We start from the raw sequence: 17,986 nt of genomic DNA, 5'->3' as shown, positions 1-17,986 counted from the left end.
GCGGGTTTCTTGGGGAAGGCAAGTGGTGAAAGTTGGCCTAGGCTTAGCAAGGGACTGGCAACTGGTGAGGCCAAGATGCCATGTGAGGATGGTGTTTGTGAAGATGTTTGAAGATGCTACAAAGCAGAGAAAGGCAAAATGTTGTAATGAAGAAGTGAAGCAAGCAGAGCCGAAGGTTCCTGGATGCTTTAGAAAGTCACTAGATTGGTTGCAACCTGAAGAAATAGTTGCAGAGGAAGAAAGTAAAGAGCCTGCCGTGACCCGGATTCGAACCGGGGTTGCTGCAGCCACAACGCAGAGTACTAACCACTATACGATCACGGCATGTTAATCGAGCCAGGTAGGAGTCGAACCTACAATATTCTGATCCGTAGTCAGGCGCGTTATCCATTGCGCCACTGGCCCTACTGCTGACATACGTATAGCAAGTTTTTCTTGCGGCCGCAAGGAGACCGGGCCTCGTTGAAGTGCCCTATTCCACTGAACGTCTTCTGTAGCGAGAACTTCTTTGAGAGATAATCTCTATAAAAATGTCATGAATTTGCTCTCTCTGAGTCCAGATATTCACAATGCTGTTCTAAATGCTTGAAGAAGGTTGCAAGAGGAGTGCAGAAAGCAGCCTGCCGTAAACCGTATTCACACCAGGTTGCTTGCAGCCATAACAAAGAGTACTAGCCACTATAGGATCAGGGCACATTTTGTATGCTAGTCCCGGAGTTATTCACACATTTCTTAAGCTGTTGTTGTTGCAGCCGCACCGAGTGTAGTTAGTGTTAACGGGAAAGTTGCTGGGTGAAGACAAGGAGTGAAGCCAAGCAGTATGGAAAGGGTCCTCTGTCTGAGCAGCTGTCTGTTGTGAGTGGGGCACGGCAGGCTAAGTTCTTCTATCTCCTTCTAGGAGCAAAATCCTCAAAGCATTATCTCTGCATGATTGATCAGGGTCTGCTGTTAAAGTTGTCTGTGCAGAACAATGTCAAAGCAGAGTTGTCCTTTAAGCATTGCTAGCAGCCATCCAAAGTATGGGCGCCAAGGTGAATTGATGCTCAAGTGCTCTGTGTAACATAGGTCTTTTTCTTGTGCGGGTTTCTTGGGGAAGGCAAGTGGTGAAAGTTGGCCTAGGCTTAGCAAGGGACTGGCAACTGGTGAGGCCAAGATGCCATGTGAGGATGGTGTTTGTGAAGATGTTTGAAGATGCTACAAAGCAGAGAAAGGCAAAATGTTGTAATGAAGAAGTGAAGCAAGCAGAGCCGAAGGTTCCTGGATGCTTTAGAAAGTCACTAGATTGGTTGCAACCTGAAGAAATAGTTGCAGAGGAAGAAAGTAAAGAGCCTGCCGTGACCCGGATTCGAACCGGGGTTGCTGCGGCCACAACGCAGAGTACTAACCACTATACGATCACGGCATGTTAATCGAGCCAGGTAGGAGTCGAACCTACAATCTTCTGATCCGTAGTCAGACGCGTTATCCATTGCGCCACTGGCCCTACTGCTGACATACGTATAGCAAGTTTTTCTTGCGGCCTCAAGGAGACCGGGCCTCGTTGAAGTGCCCTATTCCACTGAACGTCTTCTGTAGCGAGAACTTCTTTGAGAGATAATCTCTATAAAAATGTCATGAATTTGCTCTCTCTGAGTCCAGATATTCACAATGCTGTTCTAAAAGCTTGAAGAAGGTTGCAAGAGGAGTGCAGAAAGCAGCCTGCCGTAAACCGTATTCACACCAGGTTGCTTGCAGCCATAACAAAGAGTACTAGCCACTATAGGATCAGGGCACATTTTGTATGCTAGTCCCGGAGTTATTCACACATTTCTTAAGCTGTTGTTGTTGCAGCCGCACCGAGTGTAGTTAGTGTTAACGGGAAAGTTGCTGGGTGAAGACAAGGAGTGAAGCCAAGCAGTATGGAAAGGGTCCTCTGTCTGAGCAGCTGTCTGTTGTGAGTGGGGCACGGCAGGCTAAGTTCTTCTATCTCCTTCTAGGAGCAAAATCCTCAAAGCATTATCTCTGCATGATTGATCAGGGTCTGCTGTTAAAGTTGTCTGTGCAGAACAATGTCAAAGCAGAGTTGTCCTTTAAGCATTGCTAGCAGCCATCCAAAGTATGGGCGCCAAGGTGAATTGATGCTCAAGTGCTCTGTGTAACATAGGTCTTTTTCTTGTGCGGGTTTCTTGGGGAAGGCAAGTGGTGAAAGTTGGCCTAGGCTTAGCAAGGGACTGGCAACTGGTGAGGCCAAGATGCCATGTGAGGATGGTGTTTGTGAAGATGTTTGAAGATGCTACAAAGCAGAGAAAGGCAAAATGTTGTAATGAAGAAGTGAAGCAAGCAGAGCCGAAGGTTCCTGGATGCTTTAGAAAGTCACTAGATTGGTTGCAACCTGAAGAAATAGTTGCAGAGGAAGAAAGTAAAGAGCCTGCCGTGACCCGGGGTTGCTGCGGCCACAACGCAGAGTACTAACCACTATACGATCACGGCATGTTAATCGAGCCAGGTAGGAGTCGAACCTACAATCTTCTGATCCGTAGTCAGACGCGTTATCCATTGCGCCACTGGCCCTACTGCTGACATACGTATAGCAAGTTTTTCTTGCGGCCGCAAGGAGACCGGGCCTCGTTGAAGTGCCCTATTCCACTGAACGTCTTCTGTAGCGAGAACTTCTTTGAGAGATAATCTCTATAAAAATGTCATGAATTTGCTCTCTCTGAGTCCAGATATTCACAATGCTGTTCTAAAAGCTTGAAGAAGGTTGCAAGAGGAGTGCAGAAAGCAGCCTGCCGTAAACCGTATTCACACCAGGTTGCTTGCAGCCATAACAAAGAGTACTAGCCACTATAGGATCAGGGCACATTTTGTATGCTAGTCCCGGAGTTATTCACACATTTCTTAAGCTGTTGTTGTTGCAGCCGCACCGAGTGTAGTTAGTGTTAACGGGAAAGTTGCTGGGTGAAGACAAGGAGTGAAGCCAAGCAGTATGGAAAGGGTCCTCTGTCTGAGCAGCTGTCTGTTGTGAGTGGGGCACGGCAGGCTAAGTTCTTCTATCTCCTTCTAGGAGCAAAATCCTCAAAGCATTATCTCTGCATGATTGATCAGGGTCTGCTGTTAAAGTTGTCTGTGCAGAACAATGTCAAAGCAGAGTTGTCCTTTAAGCATTGCTAGCAGCCATCCAAAGTATGGGCGCCAAGGTGAATTGATGCTCAAGTGCTCTGTGTAACATAGGTCTTTTTCTTGTGCGGGTTTCTTGGGGAAGGCAAGTGGTGAAAGTTGGCCTAGGCTTAGCAAGGGACTGGCAACTGGTGAGGCCAAGATGCCATGTGAGGATGGTGTTTGTGAAGATGTTTGAAGATGCTACAAAGCAGAGAAAGGCAAAATGTTGTAATGAAGAAGTGAAGCAAGCAGAGCCGAAGGTTCCTGGATGCTTTAGAAAGTCACTAGATTGGTTGCAACCTGAAGAAATAGTTGCAGAGGAAGAAAGTAAAGAGCCTGCCGTGACCCGGGGTTGCTGTGGCCACAACGCAGAGTACTAACCACTATACGATCACGGCATGTTAATCGAGCCAGGTAGGAGTCGAACCTACAATCTTCTGATCCGTAGTCAGACGCGTTATCCATTGCGCCACTGGCCCTACTGCTGACATACGTATAGCAAGTTTTTCTTGCGGCCGCAAGGAGACCGGGCCTCGTTGAAGTGCCCTATTCCACTGAACGTCTTCTGTAGCGAGAACTTCTTTGAGAGATAATCTCTATAAAAATGTCATGAATTTGCTCTCTCTGAGTCCAGATATTCACAATGCTGTTCTAAAAGCTTGAAGAAGGTTGCAAGAGGAGTGCAGAAAGCAGCCTGCCGTAAACCGTATTCACACCAGGTTGCTTGCAGCCATAACAAAGAGTACTAGCCACTATAGGATCAGGGCACATTTTGTATGCTAGTCCCGGAGTTATTCACACATTTCTTAAGCTGTTGTTGTTGCAGCCGCACCGAGTGTAGTTAGTGTTAACGGGAAAGTTGCTGGGTGAAGACAAGGAGTGAAGCCAAGCAGTATGGAAAGGGTCCTCTGTCTGAGCAGCTGTCTGTTGTGAGTGGGGCACGGCAGGCTAAGTTCTTCTATCTCCTTCTAGGAGCAAAATCCTCAAAGCATTATCTCTGCATGATTGATCAGGGTCTGCTGTTAAAGTTGTCTGTGCAGAACAATGTCAAAGCAGAGTTGTCCTTTAAGCATTGCTAGCAGCCATCCAAAGTATGGGCGCCAAGGTGAATTGATGCTCAAGTGCTCTGTGTAACATAGGTCTTTTTCTTGTGCGGGTTTCTTGGGGAAGGCAAGTGGTGAAAGTTGGCCTAGGCTTAGCAAGGGACTGGCAACTGGTGAGGCCAAGATGCCATGTGAGGATGGTGTTTGTGAAGATGTTTGAAGATGCTACAAAGCAGAGAAAGGCAAAATGTTGTAATGAAGAAGTGAAGCAAGCAGAGCCGAAGGTTCCTGGATGCTTTAGAAAGTCACTAGATTGGTTGCAACCTGAAGAAATAGTTGCAGAGGAAGAAAGTAAAGAGCCTGCCGTGACCCGGGGTTGCTGCGGCCACAACGCAGAGTACTAACCACTATACGATCACGGCATGTTAATCGAGCCAGGTAGGAGTCGAACCTACAATCTTCTGATCCGTAGTCAGACGCGTTATCCATTGCGCCACTGGCCCTACTGCTGACATACGTATAGCAAGTTTTTCTTGCGGCCGCAAGGAGACCGGGCCTCGTTGAAGTGCCCTATTCCACTGAACGTCTTCTGTAGCGAGAACTTCTTTGAGAGATAATCTCTATAAAAATGTCATGAATTTGCTCTCTCTGAGTCCAGATATTCACAATGCTGTTCTAAAAGCTTGAAGAAGGTTGCAAGAGGAGTGCAGAAAGCAGCCTGCCGTAAACCGTATTCACACCAGGTTGCTTGCAGCCATAACAAAGAGTACTAGCCACTATAGGATCAGGGCACATTTTGTATGCTAGTCCCGGAGTTATTCACACATTTCTTAAGCTGTTGTTGTTGCAGCCGCACCGAGTGTAGTTAGTGTTAACGGGAAAGTTGCTGGGTGAAGACAAGGAGTGAAGCCAAGCAGTATGGAAAGGGTCCTCTGTCTGAGCAGCTGTCTGTTGTGAGTGGGGCACGGCAGGCTAAGTTCTTCTATCTCCTTCTAGGAGCAAAATCCTCAAAGCATTATCTCTGCATGATTGATCAGGGTCTGCTGTTAAAGTTGTCTGTGCAGAACAATGTCAAAGCAGAGTTGTCCTTTAAGCATTGCTAGCAGCCATCCAAAGTATGGGCGCCAAGGTGAATTGATGCTCAAGTGCTCTGTGTAACATAGGTCTTTTTCTTGTGCGGGTTTCTTGGGGAAGGCAAGTGGTGAAAGTTGGCCTAGGCTTAGCAAGGGACTGGCAACTGGTGAGGCCAAGATGCCATGTGAGGATGGTGTTTGTGAAGATGTTTGAAGATGCTACAAAGCAGAGAAAGGCAAAATGTTGTAATGAAGAAGTGAAGCAAGCAGAGCCGAAGGTTCCTGGATGCTTTAGAAAGTCACTAGATTGGTTGCAACCTGAAGAAATAGTTGCAGAGGAAGAAAGTAAAGAGCCTGCCGTGACCCGGATTCGAACCGGGGTTGCTGCGGCCACAACGCAGAGTACTAACCACTATACGATCACGGCATGTTAATCGAGCCAGGTAGGAGTCGAACCTACAATCTTCTGATCCGTAGTCAGACGCGTTATCCATTGCGCCACTGGCCCTACTGCTGACATACGTATAGCAAGTTTTTCTTGCGGCCGCAAGGAGACCGGGCCTCGTTGAAGTGCCCTATTCCACTGAACGTCTTCTGTAGCGAGAACTTCTTTGAGAGATAATCTCTATAAAAATGTCATGAATTTGCTCTCTCTGAGTCCAGATATTCACAATGCTGTTCTAAAAGCTTGAAGAAGGTTGCAAGAGGAGTGCAGAAAGCAGCCTGCCGTAAACCGTATTCACACCAGGTTGCTTGCAGCCATAACAAAGAGTACTAGCCACTATAGGATCAGGGCACATTTTGTATGCTAGTCCCGGAGTTATTCACACATTTCTTAAGCTGTTGTTGTTGCAGCCGCACCGAGTGTAGTTAGTGTTAACGGGAAAGTTGCTGGGTGAAGACAAGGAGTGAAGCCAAGCAGTATGGAAAGGGTCCTCTGTCTGAGCAGCTGTCTGTTGTGAGTGGGGCACGGCAGGCTAAGTTCTTCTATCTCCTTCTAGGAGCAAAATCCTCAAAGCATTATCTCTGCATGATTGATCAGGGTCTGCTGTTAAAGTTGTCTGTGCAGAACAATGTCAAAGCAGAGTTGTCCTTTAAGCATTGCTAGCAGCCATCCAAAGTATGGGCGCCAAGGTGAATTGATGCTCAAGTGCTCTGTGTAACATAGGTCTTTTTCTTGTGCGGGTTTCTTGGGGAAGGCAAGTGGTGAAAGTTGGCCTAGGCTTAGCAAGGGACTGGCAACTGGTGAGGCCAAGATGCCATGTGAGGATGGTGTTTGTGAAGATGTTTGAAGATGCTACAAAGCAGAGAAAGGCAAAATGTTGTAATGAAGAAGTGAAGCAAGCAGAGCCTAAGGTTCCTGGATGCTTTAGAAAGTCACTAGATTGGTTGCAACCTGAAGAAATAGTTGCAGAGGAAGAAAGTAAAGAGCCTGCCGTGACCCGGATTCGAACCCGGGTTGCTGCGGCCACAACGCAGAGTACTAACCACTATACGATCACGGCAATCGAGCCAGGTAGGAGTCGAACCTACAATCTTCTGATCCGTAGTCAGACGCGTTATCCATTGCGCCACTGGCCCTACTGCTGACATACGTATAGCAAGTTTTTCTTGCGGCCGCAAGGAGACCGGGCCTCGTTGAAGTGCCCTATTCCACTGAACGTCTTCTGTAGCGAGAACTTCTTTGAGAGATAATCTCTATAAAAATGTCATGAATTTGCTCTCTCTGAGTCCAGATATTCACAATGCTGTTCTAAAAGCTTGAAGAAGGTTGCAAGAGGAGTGCAGAAAGCAGCCTGCCGTAAACCGTATTCACACCAGGTTGCTTGCAGCCATAACAAAGAGTACTAGCCACTATAGGATCAGGGCACATTTTGTATGCTAGTCCCGTAATTATTCACACATTTCTTAAGCTGTTGTTGTTGCAGCCGCACCGAGTGTAGTTAGTGTTAACGGGAAAGTTGCTGGGTGAAGACAAGGAGTGAAGCCAAGCAGTATGGAAAGGGTCCTCTGTCTGAGCAGCTGTCTGTTGTGAGTGGGGCACGGCAGGCTAAGTTCTTCTATCTCCTTCTAGGAGCAAAATCCTCAAAGCATTATCTCTGCATGATTGATCAGGGTCTGCTGTTAAAGTTGTCTGTGCAGAACAATGTCAAAGCAGAGTTGTCCTTTAAGCATTGCTAGCAGCCATCCAAAGTATGGGCGCCAAGGTGAATTGATGCTCAAGTGCTCTGTGTAACATAGGTCTTTTTCTTGTGCGGGTTTCTTGGGGAAGGCAAGTGGTGAAAGTTGGCCTAGGCTTAGCAAGGGACTGGCAACTGGTGAGGCCAAGATGCCATGTGAGGATGGTGTTTGTGAAGATGTTTGAAGATGCTACAAAGCAGAGAAAGGCAAAATGTTGTAATGAAGAAGTGAAGCAAGCAGAGCCTAAGGTTCCTGGATGCTTTAGAAAGTCACTAGATTGGTTGCAACCTGAAGAAATAGTTGCAGAGGAAGAAAGTAAAGAGCCTGCCGTGACTCGGATTCAAACCAGGGTTGTTGCAGCCTCAACGCAGAGTACTAACCACTATACGATCATGGCATGTTAAACGAGCCAGGTAGGAGTCAAACCTACAATCTTCTGATCCGTAGTCAGACGCGTTATCCATTGCGCCACTGGCCCTACTGCTGACATATGTATAGCAAGTTTTTCTTGCGGCCGCAAGGAGACCGGGCCTCGTTGAAGTGCCCTATTCTACTGAACGTCTTCTGTAGCGAGAACTTCTTTGAGAGATAATCTCTATAAAAATGTCATGAATTTGCTCTTTCTGAGTCCAGATATTCACAATGCTGTTCTAAAAGCTTGAAGAAGGTTGCAAGAGGAGTGCAGAAAGCAGCCTGCCGTAAACCGTATTCACACCAGGTTGCTTGCAGCCACAACAAAGAGTACTAGCCACTATAGGATCAGGGCACATTTTGTATGCTAGTCCCGGAGTTATTCACACATTTCTTAAGCTGTTGTTGTTGCAGCCGCACCGAGTGTAGTTAGTGTTAATGGGAAAGTTGCTGGGTGAAGACAAGGAGTGAAGCCAAGCAGTATGGAAAGGGTCCTCTGTCTGAGCAGCTGTCTGTTGTGAGTGGGGCACGGCAGGCTAAGTTCTTCTATCTCCTTCTAGGAGCAAAATCCTCAAAGCATTATCTCTGCATGATTGATCAGGGTCTGCTGTTAAAGTTGTCTGTGCAGAACAATGTCAAAGCAGAGTTGTCCTTTAAGCATTGCTAGCAGCCATCCAAAGTATGGGCGCCAAGGTGAATTGATGCTCAAGTGCTCTGTGTAACATAGGTCTTTTTCTTGTGCGGGTTTCTTGGGGAAGGCAAGTGGTGAAAGTTGGCCTAGGCTTAGCAAGGGACTGGCAACTGGTGAGGCCAAGATGCCATGTGAGGATGGTGTTTGTGAAGATGTTTGAAGATGCTACAAAGCAGAGAAAGGCAAAATGTTGTAATGAAGAAGTGAAGCAAGCAGAGCCGAAGGTTCCTGGATGCTTTAGAAAGTCACTAGATTGGTTGCAACCTGAAGAAATAGTTGCAGAGGAAGAAAGTAAAGAGCCTGCCGTGACCCGGATTCGAACCGGGGTTGCTGCGGCCACAACGCAGAGTACTAACCACTATACGATCACAGCATGTTAATCGAGCCAGGTAGGAGTCGAACCTACAATCTTCTGATCCGTAGTCAGACGCGTTATCCATTGCGCCACTGGCCCTACTGCTGACATACGTATAGCAAGTTTTTCTTGCGGCCGCAAGGAGACCGGGCCTCGTTGAAGTGCCCTATTCCACTGAACGTCTTCTGTAGCGAGAACTTCTTTGAGAGATAATCTCTATAAAAATGTCATGAATTTGCTCTCTCTGAGTCCAGATATTCACAATGCTGTTCTAAAAGCTTGAAGAAGGTTGCAAGAGGAGTGCAGAAAGCAGCCTGCCGTAAACCGTATTCACACCAGGTTGCTTGCAGCCATAACAAAGAGTACTAGCCACTATAGGATCAGGGCACATTTTGTATGCTAGTCCCGGAGTTATTCACACATTTCTTAAGCTGTTGTTGTTGCAGCCGCACCGAGTGTAGTTAGTGTTAACGGGAAAGTTGCTGGGTGAAGACAAGGAGTGAAGCCAAGCAGTATGGAAAGGGTCCTCTGTCTGAGCAGCTGTCTGTTGTGAGTGGGGCACGGCAGGCTAAGTTCTTCTATCTCCTTCTAGGAGCAAAATCCTCAAAGCATTATCTCTGCATGATTGATCAGGGTCTGCTGTTAAAGTTGTCTGTGCAGAACAATGTCAAAGCAGAGTTGTCCTTTAAGCATTGCTAGCAGCCATCCAAAGTATGGGCGCCAAGGTGAATTGATGCTCAAGTGCTCTGTGTAACATAGGTCTTTTTCTTGTGCGGGTTTCTTGGGGAAGGCAAGTGGTGAAAGTTGGCCTAGGCTTAGCAAGGGACTGGCAACTGGTGAGGCCAAGATGCCATGTGAGGATGGTGTTTGTGAAGATGTTTGAAGATGCTACAAAGCAGAGAAAGGCAAAATGTTGTAATGAAGAAGTGAAGCAAGCAGAGCCGAAGGTTCCTGGATGCTTTAGAAAGTCACTAGATTGGTTGCAACCTGAAGAAATAGTTGCAGAGGAAGAAAGTAAAGAGCCTGCCATGACCCGGATTCGAACCAGGGTTGCTGCGGCCACAACGCAGAGTACTAACCACTATACGATCACGGCATGTTAATCGAGCCAGGTAGGAGTCGAACCTACAATCTTCTGATCCGTAGTCAGACGCGTTATCCGTTGCGCCACTGGCCCTACTGCTGACATATGTATAGCAAGTTTTTCTTGTGGCCGCAAGGAGACCGGGCCTCGTTGAAGTGCCCTATTCCACTGAACGTCTTCTGTAGCGAGAACTTCTTTGAGAGATAATCTCTATAAAAATGTCATGAATTTGCTCTCTCTGAGTCCAGATATTCACAATGCTGTTCTAAAAGCTTGAAGAAGGTTGCAAGAGGAGTGCAGAAAGCAGCCTGCCGTAAACCGTATTCACACCAGGTTGCTTGCAGCCATAACAAAGAGTACTAGCCACTATAGGATCAGGGCACATTTTGTATGCTAGTCCCGGAGTTATTCACACATTTCTTAAGCTGTTGTTGTTGCAGCCGCACCGAGTGTAGTTAGTGTTAATGGGAAAGTTGCTGGGTGAAGACAAGGAGTGAAGCCAAGCAGTATGGAAAGGGTCCTCTGTCTGAGCAGCTGTCTGTTGTGAGTGGGGCACGGCAGGCTAAGTTCTTCTATCTCCTTCTAGGAGCAAAATCCTCAAAGCATTATCTCTGCATGATTGATCAGGGTCTGCTGTTAAAGTTGTCTGTGCAGAACAATGTCAAAGCAGAGTTGTCCTTTAAGCATTGCTAGCAGCCATCCAAAGTATGGGCGCCAAGGTGAATTGATGCTCAAGTGCTCTGTGTAACATAGGTCTTTTTCTTGTGCGGGTTTCTTGGGGAAGGCAAGTGGTGAAAGTTGGCCTAGGCTTAGCAAGGGACTGGCAACTGGTGAGGCCAAGATGCCATGTGAGGATGGTGTTTGTGAAGATGTTTGAAGATGCTACAAAGCAGAGAAAGGCAAAATGTTGTAATGAAGAAGTGAAGCAAGCAGAGCCGAAGGTTCCTGGATGCTTTAGAAAGTCACTAGATTGGTTGCAACCTGAAGAAATAGTTGCAGAGGAAGAAAGTAAAGAGCCTGCCGTGACCCGGATTCGAACCGGGGTTGCTGCAGCCACAACGCAGAGTACTAACCACTATACGATCACGGCATGTTAATCGAGCCAGGTAGGAGTCGAACCTACAATCTTCTGATCCGTAGTCAGACGCGTTATCCATTGCGCCACTGGCCCTACTGTTGACATACGTATAGCAAGTTTTTCTTGCGGCCGCAAGGAGACCGGGCCTCGTTGAAGTGCCCTATTCCACTGAACGTCTTCTGTAGCGAGAACTTCTTTGAGAGATAATCTCTATAAAAATGTCATGAATTTGCTCTCTCTGAGTCCAGATATTCACAATGCTGTTCTAAAAGCTTAAAGAAGGTTGCAAGAGGAGTGCAGAAAGCAGCCTGCCGTAAACCGTATTCACACCAGGTTGCTTGCAGCCATAACAAAGAGTACTAGCCACTATAGGATCAGGGCACATTTTGTATGCTAGTCCCGGAGTTATTCACACATTTCTTAAGCTGTTGTTGTTGCAGCCGCACCGAGTGTAGTTAGTGTTAACGGGAAAGTTGCTGGGTGAAGACAAGGAGTGAAGCCAAGCAGTATGGAAAGGGTCCTCTGTCTGAGCAGCTGTCTGTTGTGAGTGGGGCACGGCAGGCTAAGTTCTTCTATCTCCTTCTAGGAGCAAAATCCTCAAAGCATTATCTCTGCATGATTGATCAGGGTCTGCTGTTAAAGTTGTCTGTGCAGAACAATGTCAAAGCAGAGTTGTCCTTTAAGCATTGCTAGCAGCCATCCAAAGTATGGGCGCCAAGGTGAATTGATGCTCAAGTGCTCTGTGTAACATAGGTCTTTTTCTTGTGCGGGTTTCTTGGGGAAGGCAAGTGGTGAAAGTTGGCCTAGGCTTAGCAAGGGACTGGCAACTGGTGAGGCCAAGATGCCATGTGAGGATGGTGTTTGTGAAGATGTTTGAAGATGCTACAAAGCAGAGAAAGGCAAAATGCTGTAATGAAGAAGTGAAGCAAGCAGAGCCGAAGGTTCCTGGATGCTTTAGAAAGTCACTAGATTGGTTGCAACCTGAAGAAATAGTTGCAGAGGAAGAAAGTAAAGAGCCTGCCATGACCCAGATTCGAACCGGGGTTGCTGCGGCCACAACGCAGAGTACTAACCACTATACGATCACGGCATGTTAATCGAGCCAGGTAGGAGTCGAACCTACAATCTTCTGATCCGTAGTCAGACGCGTTATCCATTGCGCCACTGGCCCTACTGCTGACATACGTATAGCAAGTTTTTCTTGCGGCCGCAAGGAGACCGGGCCTCGTTGAAGTGCCCTATTCCACTGAACGTCTTCTGTAGCGAGAACTTCTTTGAGAGATAATCTCTATAAAAATGTCATGAATTTGCTCTCTCTGAGTCCAGATATTCACAATGTTGTTCTAAAAGCTTGAAGAAGGTTGCAAGAGGAGTGCAGAAAGCAGCCTGCCGTAAACCGTATTCACACCAGGTTGCTTGCAGCCATAACAAAGAGTACTAGCCACTATAGGATCAGGGCACATTTTGTATGCTAGTCCCGGAGTTATTCACACATTTCTTAAGCTGTTGTTGTTGCAGCCGCACCGAGTGTAGTTAGTGTTAACGGGAAAGTTGCTGGGTGAAGACAAGGAGTGAAGCCAAGCAGTATGGAAAGGGTCCTCTGTCTGAGCAGCTGTCTGTTGTGAGTGGGGCACGGCAGGCTAAGTTCTTCTATCTCCTTCTAGGAGCAAAATCCTCAAAGCATTATCTCTGCATGATTGATCAGGGTCTGCTGTTAAAGTTGTCTGTGCAGAACAATGTCAAAGCAGAGTTGTCCTTTAAGCATTGCTAGCAGCCATCCAAAGTATGGGCGCCAAGGTGAATTGATGCTCAAGTGCTCTGTGTAACATAGGTCTTTTTCTTGTGCGGGTTTCTTGGGGAAGGCAAGTGGTGAAAGTTGGCCTAGGCTTAGCAAGGGACTGGCAACTGGTGAGGCCAAGATGCCATGTGAGGATGGTGTTTGTGAAGATGTTTGAAGATGCTACAAAGCAGAGAAAGGCAAAATGTTGTAATGAAGAAGTGAAGCAAGCAGAGCCGAAGGTTCCTGGATGCTTTAGAAAGTCACTAGATTGGTTGCAACCTGAAGAAATAGTTGCAGAGGAAGAAAGTAAAGAGCCTGCCGTGACCCGGGGTTGCTGCGGCCACAACGCAGAGTACTAACCACTATACGATCACGGCATGTTAATCGAGCCAGGTAGGAGTCGAACCTACAATCTTCTGATCCGTAGTCAGACGCGTTATCCATTGCGCCACTGGCCCTACTGCTGACATACGTATAGCAAGTTTTTCTTGCGGCCGCAAGGAGACCGGGCCTCGTTGAAGTGCCCTATTCCACTGAACGTCTTCTGTAGCGAGAACTTCTTTGAGAGATAATCTCTATAAAAATGTCATGAATTTGCTCTCTCTGAGTCCAGATATTCACAATGCTGTTCTAAAAGCTTGAAGAAGGTTGCAAGAGGAGTGCAGAAAGCAGCCTGCCGTAAACCGTATTCACACCAGGTTGCTTGCAGCCATAACAAAGAGTACTAGCCACTATAGGATCAGGGCACATTTTGTATGCTAGTCCCGGAGTTATTCACACATTTCTTAAGCTGTTGTTGTTGCAGCCGCACCGAGTGTAGTTAGTGTTAACGGGAAAGTTGCTGGGTGAAGACAAGGAGTGAAGCCAAGCAGTATGGAAAGGGTCCTCTGTCTGAGCAGCTGTCTGTTGTGAGTGGGGCACGGCAGGCTAAGTTCTTCTATCTCCTTCTAGGAGCAAAATCCTCAAAGCATTATCTCTGCATGATTGATCAGGGTCTGCTGTTAAAGTTGTCTGTGCAGAACAATGTCAAAGCAGAGTTGTCCTTTAAGCATTGCTAGCAGCCATCCAAAGTATGGGCGCCAAGGTGAATTGATGCTCAAGTGCTCTGTGTAACATAGGTCTTTTTCTTGTGCGGGTTTCTTGGGGAAGGCAAGTGGTGAAAGTTGGCCTAGGCTTAGCAAGGGACTGGCAACTGGTGAGGCCAAGATGCCATGTGAGGATGGTGTTTGTGAAGATGTTTGAAGATGCTACAAAGCAGAGAAAGGCAAAATGTTGTAATGAAGAAGTGAAGCAAGCAGAGCCGAAGGTTCCTGGATGCTTTAGAAAGTCACTAGATTGGTTGCAACCTGAAGAAATAGTTGCAGAGGAAGAAAGTAAAGAGCCTGCCGTGACCCGGGGTTGCTGTGGCCACAACGCAGAGTACTAACCACTATACGATCACGGCATGTTAATCGAGCCAGGTAGGAGTCGAACTTACAATCTTCTGATCCGTAGTCAGACGCGTTATCCATTGCGCCACTGGCCCTACTGCTGACATACGTATAGCAAGTTTTTCTTGCGGCCGCAAGGAGACCGGGCCTCGTTGAAGTGCCCTATTCCACTGAACGTCTTCTGTAGCGAGAACTTCTTTGAGAGATAATCTCTATAAAAATGTCATGAATTTGCTCTCTCTGAGTCCAGATATTCACAATGCTGTTCTAAAAGCTTGAAGAAGGTTGCAAGAGGAGTGCAGAAAGCAGCCTGCCGTAAACCGTATTCACACCAGGTTGCTTGCAGCCATAACAAAGAGTACTAGCCACTATAGGATCAGGGCACATCTTGTATGCTAGTCCCGGAGTTATTCACACATTTCTTAAGCTGTTGTTGTTGCAGCCGCACCGAGTGTAGTTAGTGTTAACGGGAAAGTTGCTGGGTGAAGACAAGGAGTGAAGCCAAGCAGTATGGAAAGGGTCCTCTGTCTGAGCAGCTGTCTGTTGTGAGTGGGGCACGGCAGGCTAAGTTCTTCTATCTCCTTCTAGGAGCAAAATCCTCAAAGCATTATCTCTGCATGATTGATCAGGGTCTGCTGTTAAAGTTGTCTGTGCAGAACAATGTCAAAGCAGAGTTGTCCTTTAAGCATTGCTAGCAGCCATCCAAAGTATGGGCGCCAAGGTGAATTGATGCTCAAGTGCTCTGTGTAACATAGGTCTTTTTCTTGTGCGGGTTTCTTGGGGAAGGCAAGTGGTGAAAGTTGGCCTAGGCTTAGCAAGGGACTGGCAACTGGTGAGGCCAAGATGCCATGTGAGGATGGTGTTTGTGAAGATGTTTGAAGATGCTACAAAGCAGAGAAAGGCAAAATGTTGTAATGAAGAAGTGAAGCAAGCAGAGCCGAAGGTTCCTGGATGCTTTAGAAAGTCACTAGATTGGTTGCAACCTGAAGAAATAGTTGCAGAGGAAGAAAGTAAAGAGCCTGCCGTGACCCGGGGTTGCTGCGGCCACAACGCAGAGTACTAACCACTATACGATCACGGCATGTTAATCGAGCCAGGTAGGAGTCGAACCTACAATCTTCTGATCCGTAGTCAGACGCGTTATCCATTGCGCCACTGGCCCTACTGCTGACATACGTATAGCAAGTTTTTCTTGCGGCCGCAAGGAGACCGGGCCTCGTTGAAGTGCCCTATTCCACTGAACGTCTTCTGTAGCGAGAACTTCTTTGAGAGATAATCTCTATAAAAATGTCATGAATTTGCTCTCTCTGAGTCCAGATATTCACAATGCTGTTCTAAAAGCTTGAAGAAGGTTGCAAGAGGAGTGCAGAAAGCAGCCTGCCGTAAACCGTATTCACACCAGGTTGCTTGCAGCCATAACAAAGAGTACTAGCCACTATAGGATCAGGGCACATTTTGTATGCTAGTCCCGGAGTTATTCACACATTTCTTAAGCTGTTGTTGTTGCAGCCGCACCGAGTGTAGTTAGTGTTAACGGGAAAGTTGCTGGGTGAAGACAAGGAGTGAAGCCAAGCAGTATGGAAAGGGTCCTCTGTCTGAGCAGCTGTCTGTTGTGAGTGGGGCACGGCAGGCTAAGTTCTTCTATCTCCTTCTAGGAGCAAAATCCTCAAAGCATTATCTCTGCATGATTGATCAGGGTCTGCTGTTAAAGTTGTCTGTGCAGAACAATGTCAAAGCAGAGTTGTCCTTTAAGCATTGCTAGCAGCCATCCAAAGTATGGGCGCCAAGGTGAATTGATGCTCAAGTGCTCTGTGTAACATAGGTCTTTTTCTTGTGCGGGTTTCTTGGGGAAGGCAAGTGGTGAAAGTTGGCCTAGGCTTAGCAAGGGACTGGCAACTGGTGAGGCCAAGATGCCATGTGAGGATGGTGTTTGTGAAGATGTTTGAAGATGCTACAAAGCAGAGAAAGGCAAAATGTTGTAATGAAGAAGTGAAGCAAGCAGAGCCGAAGGTTCCTGGATGCTTTAGAAAGTCACTAGATTGGTTGCAACCTGAAGAAATAGTTGCAGAGGAAGAAAGTAAAGAGCCTGCCGTGACCCGGATTCGAACCGGGGTTGCTGCGGCCACAACGCAGAGTACTAACCACTATACGATCACGGCATGTTAATCGAGCCAGGTAGGAGTCGAACCTACAATCTTCTGATCCGTAGTCAGACGCGTTATCCATTGCGCCACTGGCCCTACTGCTGACATACGTATAGCAAGTTTTTCTTGCGGCCGCAAGGAGACCGGGCCTCGTTGAAGTGCCCTATTCCACTGAACGTCTTCTGTAGCGAGAACTTCTTTGAGAGATAATCTCTATAAAAATGTCATGAATTTGCTCTCTCTGAGTCCAGATATTCACAATGCTGTTCTAAAAGCTTGAAGAAGGTTGCAAGAGGAGTGCAGAAAGCAGCCTGCCGTAAACCGTATTCACACCAGGTTGCTTGCAGCCATAACAAAGAGTACTAGCCACTATAGGATCAGGGCACATTTTGTATGCTAGTCCCGGAGTTATTCACACATTTCTTAAGCTGTTGTTGTTGCAGCCGCACCGAGTGTAGTTAGTGTTAACGGGAAAGTTGCTGGGTGAAGACAAGGAGTGAAGCCAAGCAGTATGGAAAGGGTCCTCTGTCTGAGCAGCTGTCTGTTGTGAGTGGGGCACGGCAGGCTAAGTTCTTCTATCTCCTTCTAGGAGCAAAATCCTCAAAGCATTATCTCTGCATGATTGATCAGGGTCTGCTGTTAAAGTTGTCTGTGCAGAACAATGTCAAAGCAGAGTTGTCCTTTAAGCATTGCTAGCAGCCATCCAAAGTATGGGCGCCAAGGTGAATTGATGCTCAAGTGCTCTGTGTAACATAGGTCTTTTTCTTGTGCGGGTTTCTTGGGGAAGGCAAGTGGTGAAAGTTGGCCTAGGCTTAGCAAGGGACTGGCAACTGGTGAGGCCAAGATGCCATGTGAGGATGGTGTTTGTGAAGATGTTTGAAGATGCTACAAAGCAGAGAAAGGCAAAATGTTGTAATGAAGAAGTGAAGCAAGCAGAGCCTAAGGTTCCTGGATGCTTTAGAAAGTCACTAGATTGGTTGCAACCTGAAGAAATAGTTGCAGAGGAAGAAAGTAAAGAGCCTGCCGTGACCCGGATTCGAACCCGGGTTGCTGCGGCCACAACGCAGAGTACTAACCACTATACGATCACGGCAATCGAGCCAGGTAGGAGTCGAACCTACAATCTTCTGATCCGTAGTCAGACGCGTTATCCATTGCGCCACTGGCCCTACTGCTGACATACGTATAGCAAGTTTTTCTTGCGGCCGCAAGGAGACCGGGCCTCGTTGAAGTGCCCTATTCCACTGAACGTCTTCTGTAGCGAGAACTTCTTTGAGAGATAATCTCTATAAAAATGTCATGAATTTGCTCTCTCTGAGTCCAGATATTCACAATGCTGTTCTAAAAGCTTGAAGAAGGTTGCAAGAGGAGTGCAGAAAGCAGCCTGCCGTAAACCGTATTCACACCAGGTTGCTTGCAGCCATAACAAAGAGTACTAGCCACTATAGGATCAGGGCACATTTTGTATGCTAGTCCCGGAGTTATTCACACATTTCTTAAGCTGTTGTTGTTGCAGCCGCACCGAGTGTAGTTAGTGTTAACGGGAAAGTTGCTGGGTGAAGACAAGGAGTGAAGCCA

General features: G+C 47.1%; 24 non-coding genes across 24 annotated transcripts; all 24 read right to left on the bottom strand.

Annotated features, from left to right (window-relative positions):
* Positions 1-252: 252 nt before the first annotated feature.
* On the bottom strand, positions 253-324 carry TRNAH-GUG (transfer RNA histidin (anticodon GUG)). Its single transcript has one exon. It is a non-coding gene; the product is annotated as a tRNA-His (tRNA).
* An 8-nt stretch (positions 325-332) lies between these two features.
* Positions 333-405, bottom strand: TRNAR-ACG (transfer RNA arginine (anticodon ACG)). The gene has a single exon. It is a non-coding gene; the product is annotated as a tRNA-Arg (tRNA).
* A 925-nt stretch (positions 406-1,330) lies between these two features.
* Positions 1,331-1,402, bottom strand: TRNAH-GUG (transfer RNA histidin (anticodon GUG)). The gene has a single exon. It is a non-coding gene; the product is annotated as a tRNA-His (tRNA).
* An 8-nt stretch (positions 1,403-1,410) lies between these two features.
* TRNAR-ACG (transfer RNA arginine (anticodon ACG)) lies at positions 1,411-1,483 on the bottom strand. Its single transcript has one exon. It is a non-coding gene; the product is annotated as a tRNA-Arg (tRNA).
* Positions 1,484-2,477: 994 nt separating this feature from the next.
* Positions 2,478-2,550, bottom strand: TRNAR-ACG (transfer RNA arginine (anticodon ACG)). Its single transcript has one exon. It is a non-coding gene; the product is annotated as a tRNA-Arg (tRNA).
* A 994-nt stretch (positions 2,551-3,544) lies between these two features.
* TRNAR-ACG (transfer RNA arginine (anticodon ACG)) lies at positions 3,545-3,617 on the bottom strand. Its single transcript has one exon. It is a non-coding gene; the product is annotated as a tRNA-Arg (tRNA).
* Positions 3,618-4,611: 994 nt separating this feature from the next.
* Positions 4,612-4,684, bottom strand: TRNAR-ACG (transfer RNA arginine (anticodon ACG)). Its single transcript has one exon. It is a non-coding gene; the product is annotated as a tRNA-Arg (tRNA).
* Positions 4,685-5,609: 925 nt separating this feature from the next.
* On the bottom strand, positions 5,610-5,681 carry TRNAH-GUG (transfer RNA histidin (anticodon GUG)). Its single transcript has one exon. It is a non-coding gene; the product is annotated as a tRNA-His (tRNA).
* Positions 5,682-5,689: 8 nt separating this feature from the next.
* TRNAR-ACG (transfer RNA arginine (anticodon ACG)) lies at positions 5,690-5,762 on the bottom strand. The gene has a single exon. It is a non-coding gene; the product is annotated as a tRNA-Arg (tRNA).
* Positions 5,763-6,762: 1,000 nt separating this feature from the next.
* On the bottom strand, positions 6,763-6,835 carry TRNAR-ACG (transfer RNA arginine (anticodon ACG)). The gene has a single exon. It is a non-coding gene; the product is annotated as a tRNA-Arg (tRNA).
* A 1,005-nt stretch (positions 6,836-7,840) lies between these two features.
* TRNAR-ACG (transfer RNA arginine (anticodon ACG)) lies at positions 7,841-7,913 on the bottom strand. The gene has a single exon. It is a non-coding gene; the product is annotated as a tRNA-Arg (tRNA).
* Positions 7,914-8,838: 925 nt separating this feature from the next.
* On the bottom strand, positions 8,839-8,910 carry TRNAH-GUG (transfer RNA histidin (anticodon GUG)). Its single transcript has one exon. It is a non-coding gene; the product is annotated as a tRNA-His (tRNA).
* An 8-nt stretch (positions 8,911-8,918) lies between these two features.
* Positions 8,919-8,991, bottom strand: TRNAR-ACG (transfer RNA arginine (anticodon ACG)). Its single transcript has one exon. It is a non-coding gene; the product is annotated as a tRNA-Arg (tRNA).
* A 925-nt stretch (positions 8,992-9,916) lies between these two features.
* On the bottom strand, positions 9,917-9,988 carry TRNAH-GUG (transfer RNA histidin (anticodon GUG)). Its single transcript has one exon. It is a non-coding gene; the product is annotated as a tRNA-His (tRNA).
* An 8-nt stretch (positions 9,989-9,996) lies between these two features.
* Positions 9,997-10,069, bottom strand: TRNAR-ACG (transfer RNA arginine (anticodon ACG)). The gene has a single exon. It is a non-coding gene; the product is annotated as a tRNA-Arg (tRNA).
* Positions 10,070-10,994: 925 nt separating this feature from the next.
* TRNAH-GUG (transfer RNA histidin (anticodon GUG)) lies at positions 10,995-11,066 on the bottom strand. The gene has a single exon. It is a non-coding gene; the product is annotated as a tRNA-His (tRNA).
* Positions 11,067-11,074: 8 nt separating this feature from the next.
* TRNAR-ACG (transfer RNA arginine (anticodon ACG)) lies at positions 11,075-11,147 on the bottom strand. Its single transcript has one exon. It is a non-coding gene; the product is annotated as a tRNA-Arg (tRNA).
* Positions 11,148-12,152: 1,005 nt separating this feature from the next.
* TRNAR-ACG (transfer RNA arginine (anticodon ACG)) lies at positions 12,153-12,225 on the bottom strand. Its single transcript has one exon. It is a non-coding gene; the product is annotated as a tRNA-Arg (tRNA).
* A 994-nt stretch (positions 12,226-13,219) lies between these two features.
* TRNAR-ACG (transfer RNA arginine (anticodon ACG)) lies at positions 13,220-13,292 on the bottom strand. The gene has a single exon. It is a non-coding gene; the product is annotated as a tRNA-Arg (tRNA).
* A 994-nt stretch (positions 13,293-14,286) lies between these two features.
* On the bottom strand, positions 14,287-14,359 carry TRNAR-ACG (transfer RNA arginine (anticodon ACG)). Its single transcript has one exon. It is a non-coding gene; the product is annotated as a tRNA-Arg (tRNA).
* A 994-nt stretch (positions 14,360-15,353) lies between these two features.
* Positions 15,354-15,426, bottom strand: TRNAR-ACG (transfer RNA arginine (anticodon ACG)). Its single transcript has one exon. It is a non-coding gene; the product is annotated as a tRNA-Arg (tRNA).
* A 925-nt stretch (positions 15,427-16,351) lies between these two features.
* TRNAH-GUG (transfer RNA histidin (anticodon GUG)) lies at positions 16,352-16,423 on the bottom strand. Its single transcript has one exon. It is a non-coding gene; the product is annotated as a tRNA-His (tRNA).
* An 8-nt stretch (positions 16,424-16,431) lies between these two features.
* TRNAR-ACG (transfer RNA arginine (anticodon ACG)) lies at positions 16,432-16,504 on the bottom strand. The gene has a single exon. It is a non-coding gene; the product is annotated as a tRNA-Arg (tRNA).
* Positions 16,505-17,504: 1,000 nt separating this feature from the next.
* On the bottom strand, positions 17,505-17,577 carry TRNAR-ACG (transfer RNA arginine (anticodon ACG)). Its single transcript has one exon. It is a non-coding gene; the product is annotated as a tRNA-Arg (tRNA).
* Positions 17,578-17,986: the final 409 nt, after the last annotated feature.

The sequence above is a fragment of the Hyperolius riggenbachi genome, chromosome 3 (assembly GCF_040937935.1).
Source record: "Hyperolius riggenbachi isolate aHypRig1 chromosome 3, aHypRig1.pri, whole genome shotgun sequence".
NCBI lineage: Eukaryota > Metazoa > Chordata > Amphibia > Anura > Hyperoliidae > Hyperolius > Hyperolius riggenbachi.
Note: the sequence above shows the minus strand (reverse complement) of the source record. Positions and strands in the feature narration are given on the sequence as shown.